Genomic DNA, 7,576 nt, shown 5'->3' on the forward strand with positions numbered 1-7,576 from the left:
TTCCAATAAGTTGACCAATGGCCTGTGAATTTATATATTGGCATCATCAGATTCTGCTCTCTGACTTTATCCCTCCAAGATTTACATCGTAACAACACTAATCTGGACTTTTCAGGGTTATTCTCTAAGGACTTTTTAAAATTATGCAAATGATTGTTTTCAAAATGTTTTTGAATAAATGATTTTTAAATCATCAAATGGCTTTTGTCTAATTGTCAGATATTTTCTTTCTCATCTTCATGTGACAAGCACCATGACAGAGACTCAGTGTTCCTGAGTTTTTTTAATATCAAACTCCTCGATTTGAAGATTAAGAGTTTTGTGGTATAATAGCCTCTATGGCTTTAAATGTCTTAATTATTTCAAATACAATTTTAAAATGCAAACACCTAGTGTTACTTAAATGCGCCCAGGTTTTCGTGGTTTAATAATAACATCTGTTTTGGTTTTTCAACCACAAAAGTGCGTTTAATCTGTTCTTCCTTTAGTTGAACTTTTCACATCTGCTTCGGCTCGGTTCCCATAAGCTAAAGACCAGATCTTTTCCAAAAGTAGGAAGTCTACCTGTACAACTGTTGTTCTAGCTCAAAAGATCTGTTTTTAATACCAGCTGAAGATTTCAAAAGAATAACAAAAATAAACTCCTTACCCATAATGCACTTCTTATGCTTTTTGGCTTACATATCACAGTGTGGTCATTTTATGAATGTGGTGCTGCCCAGAAATTTTAAATTAAAACAGAGAATTTTCAAAACACATACCCAGGTATAGTCTCCCCTCTCCTATGATTTTTAACCACACACACACACACACACACAAACACACACACACACACACACAAAGTATCCTATTAAATTAATCATTTGTGAAAAAGTTACACTAAAGATGGGCAGTGGCTTAAAAACCTCACTGGTTTGTTTTGGACACATACCTAATGCTTATCTGAATCCCAAGGGTCCTGAAAAGTAGGCTGGAAAATGTTGCAAGGATATTACTTCACAGATTTTCCACAATTGTTTGCTGCTTCTGAGGCTTCAGCTCTATTTCTGCTCCTGTTTATAACCAAACCTAAAAGATGAACCTAAAATCAGAGACTCTAAAGTGAACTGCTTACAAGCATTTTTGAAAAATAACCAAAGAGCTGAGAAGAAACAAATTTTTCATTTCTGAATTTGGTCGAGAAAGTTATTGAATAAATGAGTGCCTGGGTTAGATATGTGTTAATTGTTTTTCTCAAGTGGAAGGATTAACTCTCTTTATCAGCATTTACATGAGATTGAACAAAGCTGAATATTCAGTCCTTATTTGGAGAAGATTTAATTGATATCAAGTTAGCCTAATTATTTTATTTTAGAAATTTATTTTGAATATGTGAGATACACATAATTATATAATTTCCTGACACATGATTATGTAATTATATTTGGTCCTGTTTACAGGACAGAGTAGCACAGCACACTGCAATTAGTAGGTGTTCAACCCATGTTTGATGAATGAAGCCTAATGAGGCAATATAATAGGGAGAGCCTGGTACAGTACCTTTTTCTATGCAAAGAAGATGATTCCGTGATTTGAATAATTTCCAAATGCCTTACGTAAATAGTTGTTGTCAGTGGGGATGATTCAATTTAATTAAAAAATAATTTATTGATTGCATGATATGTGCAAGTCATATGATAGTCACAATGAGGAATACAAAAAGAAGTAGGTGTTTTACAAGGCTGAAGTATAAGTATGTAAATTCTGAAAAGTGCCCTAAGAAAAATGCAAAACATTATGGTAAAAGTAGCTTCTGAGCTAGATCTTGAAAGAAAAGTTACCAAAATTTGAGGGTTTTGAATAGGAGAGTTTAAGAAAGAATACAAAAAAAGTAATTTAAGAAGCCAGCATGTGCCATGGTGGTTATGGGCACTGGACTCCCATATGGCTAACCGTAATTTGAGTCTTGAACCTGGTGGCTTGCTTTCTCTCCCATTCTCTCTCTCTCTCTCTCTCTCTCTCTCTCTCTCTTTCTCTCTCTCTCTGTCCCTCTCTGGTTAAATTAAAATAAAGTTACATAAAATAATTCTTTTTAAAAAGTAATTTAATAAGAAAGCTAAAGAATTCCGCTGCTATAAACCAGGATTAGGAAAAATAAGAAATGATAAGCAGTCTAGATTGTCTGGAGCACAGGCTTGTAGAGAAAGGAGTAGATGAGGGTCAAGACAAAAAAGGAGCCTAGGGACCAGCAGTTAGTGTAATGGCTATGTCGCTGGACTCCCACGTAGTCGACCGCGGTTCGAATCCCGGACCCGGTGGCTTAAAATCACACCGGGCGCATGTGCGTGCATGCCCAAGATCCTGAGAGGAGAATGAAGGAGAAGGGATTGCGGCATGACCATCCCCCCTGGGGAGTGATTTCTCGCTTTCTGTCTCTGTCTCTGTCTGTCTGGTGAGCGCACGCACCCTATAGCAAAAACCTCTACAAAAAAAAAGGAAAAGAAAAAAAGAGCCTAGTGGAATGCTATCAAACACTTTAAATACTATGCCAAGAACTATGGACATGATGCATTTTGAAATAAGAACCTAAATCTTTATTTTTTTTAAAACCCGAATCTTCAAATCCACTTTTCTTGATAAAGTTTTCAAATAATTATAACAATTTTATATCAGTCTCTCAGCACACATAGAACCAAATAATTAACTTTTTTTCCCAAAATTGTTTAGATAGATTTGATATAGTTCTTAAGTTCACTTTTTGTTTAAAAAAGAATTCATGGGTTAAAGGGGCAAGCATCTGTCAATTTTTTTGAAACATTTATTAATGGGCTGGAGGATATAGAAAGCATTCTTTTTTTTTAAGGTAGAATATTTTTCTTTCTTTTTTAAATTTATTTTGTTTTTATTATTCTTATTACTTTTTAAACACTCAATTGCTATACAACATTTGGCTTGTGAAGAGAATTTACCCAACATGAAATACTCAGACAGGTGCAGTTGAGAATCCTGTACATGTTATCATCAATAGTAATAGACCATTTCTGTGTCCCACAAATGTCTTGCCTCTCTATTTTTTCTCCCTGATTTACTTCCCTGTATTCTTCCCTTTTCCCGCCCTCCTTCCACACTGTTTCCAGCATCCATAACTATTTTCACTGTTTTTAAGCCCTCGAATCAGAAAGTATTCTTTTAAAGTTCATTCAGAATAAACAAACATACATTCTCTGAGAGAAGGAAATTCTAAAACTTATGAATAGACAAGCATTTGTGAAACTTCTTGCACTCAAATCCTTGAAGTAACATGATAGCAAAGTCTATTAGACTATACAACGAAGATTTTATATATGGACCATTAATCAAGTGTAAAAAATATATTTTGAAAACTTACAATAAGCAAATAAAATATGACACAAAATGAGACAAAGATATTCTTTGGGTGGTTTTGAATATAAGTATTTATTCATAACTGTTGAGAAAGCCATTGACTTACATAATTAATTATATAAATTATAAATCAATTATACAAATCTTAATTGAGAAAAGCCCCATGCTTAAATTTCTCTATAGCTTTATATAGAGTGATGGCATATTGAGAAATGTAGTCTTTTTTTTTTTCCTCTATCATTACATAAGTAGACAGGCTATGTGTATATCTGGGCGAGTGGATGTGTGTGTTTATGATATATACACATGCACAGGAGGTCTTGAAAAAAAGTCATCACTCTGAGATTAAATAAAAAGATAGGGATCATATCCTTACTAATTAACTTACATAGTTACCTTTTCCTGGGGCATTGCTATGTGAAGAGAATCTGAAATATAAAGGTGGAAAAGATTTAATATGTCCCAATTGCTTTCAGCCAAATTGCTGTTATCCTTATCTTGTTTCATCTTGACCTGCTTCCAGTATGATCTATCATCTACTGAGTAATTCAAAACACCACTCATGATTTCAATCTCTCTTCATGCCCCATGTCCAACCCAACATAATGTCTTACAAATTTACTCATAAAGCATATTTTCAATCCCAGTTCTACCACCCTTATCCAAGCTGGCATCATCCCACATGATCATTATGCAGTTGATACTATTTGATCTACTTGCTCATCTCTTGCTCTCCTCCGTTTTCCATGCAGCAGATAGATTGATATAGACCTTATCATCACCTTGTACCCATCTTTAGCCCTTCTCATAGGCCTTGGGATTTTTCACACTGTTGTAACTCTAGCATTTATCTACAGTGAAATTGAACTCAATTTAGTCACTATGGTCAAATGGGAACAAAGACTGATAAAGAAATGATGGGATAAATGACGTAACTAGAAATGTGGAAAGATTGCTCATTTGTTCTTACTCCCAGAGGCAACCAAATTTCACATGAAAAATAAAGCATTCTCTTCTACAAGGCAATATTATCTTTATTTCCTTGTAGGGTTCCCACAATTACTCATCGGTTTGGTATTATGGAGTTGGTGGACTTGATTCAGAATATGAGAATTTTAATTCTTTAGAGGTCAAAGACAAGTTTTGAAAACTTAATTCATAAAAGAGTTTCTGGAATATTTTTACAGCTTTCCTTAAAAATCTTACCTGATTTACTGGTCTGAGTAGTCCCAGAAGAGCCCTGTTTTTAGCCAAGATTTTGAATACTCCTGCTGTTGAGGAAACTACCTAGACCTAATTTTGAACATTTATATCAGAATTTCACCATGTGTTTTTCCTTCTCATAAAGAATTAGAACCACATCATGATAGAATATTCTGTGAGAATCATACGGCTTTTAACAAGTGAGAAATGGATTAAAAAGCATTTTATGCCTTATTAAAGAAATCCCCCTGTTCCTCAGAAGCACTTTTTAGCATCTGATTAGTGGCATATGATCTGACTGACATATTGACCAGTAATTTGAACAGAGCACAGATCTTCTCTAGTTCACAAGGGGAATATAAATTTGTAACTATAAATTCAAGAGGAAAAATTCCAAAGAATTTTTTTAGAATTAACCCTCTTACTCTAAAAGAGTTTTCAAAATTATATTAGATATGTCCTCTTATTCTTTAATAGATCAAATGGCTAAAGTAATACCCAGTATTAACCTACTGTTTTTATTTAAATTTGCAAATAGACCAAAATGGAATTGACTTTGAGAAGAGATTTTAAATGCTAACCCTCTACTCATATCAATAGAGAATACCGTTAATATCCTAACATTATTGAGCAGTATTTTGTTGTTTAGCTTGTGCTTTGCTTTCTTTTCTTTTCTTTTCTTTTTTTTTTTTTTTTTGGAGAGATTTTCACTGTAGGGCGCGTGCGCTCACCAGACAGACAGAGAGAGACATAGAGACAGAAAGCGAGAAATCACCCCCCAGGGGGATGGTCACACCGCAATCCCTTCTCCTCCATTCTCCTCTCGGGATCTTGGGCACGGCGTGAGTTTTAACCCACCGGGTATGGGACATGAACCGTGGTCGACTACATGGGAGTCCAGCGACATAGCCATTATGCTAACTGCTGGTTCCCTTTTCTTTCTTTTTTTGTCACTATTCAACACTACTAACGGATTAACACTAATTGGTTTGGGTACCACATTCTCAATGATAAATGTTCCACAAGTTGAAATAATATAGCTATTTCTTTTTCTAAAATTCCACTGATGAATAGACAGAAAAAAAAAAACCTGAATTTACACAATAATAAACATTTTGCCACTTCACAATTGTGTACCAATGAGCTATAAACCAACCAAACGTTATAGGACATACTCAAATATTTATTTTGCAATAATACTATTAGATTATCTTAGCATCTAGATCACTCTCATATGAATTACTGATTTGAACTCTGGTTTTGTCATTGTTTAAAAAGTAAGAGAAAGTATTAATTGCAAGTATGAAAAGGAAAATCTACTTGCCGTACATGCATTTCAAAAGTCTTTTCTGTCCAAGAAAAATCACTACTTAAACCATGGATGTTGTGTAAATACTTTGAAGAATTTAACTTGATTTTCTGGAAACATAACCACACAAAAGTAACTTCTTTATTGCACTTTTGGATTTATCACCTAAGCATATAAGTTCATACATTTCCAGTGTATTGATCTTTATTTTGCAAATGTTTCAACAACATTTACTATCATTGAAATAGTGGTAACATGTTCTACTTAAGATCAAACAATCTCCCCAAATCTGGCAAGATTTAAGAGAAATTTAAAACAATGCTTTCCAGGGAAAACGTTAACCATCTGCAACTGTTATTATTAACACTACTCTTTTCCTTCTTCCAATATTATTTACACTTCCTGTTGCTCTCAAACTTTCAATCTATCAATAGCAATTAATTACAAATGAATGGGTGAAGAGAATATTTGAACCTATAGTTATTTTTTCCTAAGCCAAATACAGTGTCTTGTTTTAATCAAATGAGCTTCCTGTCCACACACAGGTCTACCTGAGCTCTGCTAAGAATAATCTGAGGCAGAACATAAGATGATTGTTTTCAGAAAGGATGAATATCATGTACGTAATGCGTTTGGTGTCCTTGCAGGAGTTAGGTGAATTTGTCTTTTAAAAAAGGAAAAGCAACGACATATTTTTAAAAAATAAGAAGGACTTTTTAAATTAATAGTCTGTTAGTGTTATTTAACATAGAAAACGCACACTTAAGGTACATTTGTACATAAACAAAAATTGAAACATTATAGCATATCCTCTTGCTTCCTGTGACCTTGTCCTAATTACATAAGATCAGCTACACTAAAGGAACCTGTTTTATGCCAAATTATGACCCCTTTCAATAGTTCTTGTCTAACTGTCAGGATAGATCACCCAATGCCACCCACTTGCATCCCTGCCAGAGCAAGCGCAGTTACTTGTTCAGTTTGGGAGTAGAGTTGCTTCTTTGATGTTGTTCAGCCACCATTTCCTTCCCATTCACTTTTATCTTTGTCCTGGCACTCATTCCTGCAGCATCCTCTTCTCCAGATGGTCTCCATCTCCTCTTCAGAAGTGCCCAAAATATTCCAGCTTCCTCCTCTTGATCTTTTCCCATCAACAGCCACATCATTTCTCAGGATTTTAATACCAGCCTATTCTTATTTTATTCCTTTCTTCACAGATTGTTTTTATGGGAGGTTAGGGCCACAAGGAAATATCACAAAATTATCAGCAAATATTTTTGTATTATTAATCATATGTATCAACTATTTTCTTGACTACTACTTTGGTATTTTGACCACCCAATGTATATTGAATAATTACTTGTATCACAGACAGTAGAAGCACTGGAGATTCAAATAAGAATACATGTCCAGGGCCTGGCTGGTGGCCTGGTGGTTAAGGGCACTGGACTCTGACATGGCCAAATGGCCAACCACAGTTTGAGTTCTGGAACCGGCAGCTTGAAAAAAAAAATGAACAACAACAAAAAAATGCAACAAACAAACAAAAAAACATGTTCGATGACAGATAAATGACTGAGATCTGGACAAGGCAGAGGGGAATAGCCTCTGGAAACTCAAGCAGAGAACAATCTGTTGTGCTTATTGAAAGTATCATAAAAAGGTTTACATAGTTGGTTGGGTTTTACAGGATAAATGGAA

General features: G+C 34.6%; 1 pseudogene; it reads right to left on the bottom strand.

Moving 5' to 3' along the window:
- LOC102484124 (protein SET-like) overlaps positions 1-7,038 on the bottom strand; it is a 20,739-nt pseudogene extending 13,701 nt beyond the window's left edge.
- Between the last annotated feature and the right edge of the window lie 538 nt (positions 7,039-7,576).

This window comes from Tupaia chinensis, unplaced genomic scaffold (assembly GCF_000334495.1).
Source record: "Tupaia chinensis unplaced genomic scaffold, TupChi_1.0 Scaffold000638_1, whole genome shotgun sequence".
In the NCBI taxonomy this organism is placed as follows: domain Eukaryota; kingdom Metazoa; phylum Chordata; class Mammalia; order Scandentia; family Tupaiidae; genus Tupaia; species Tupaia belangeri.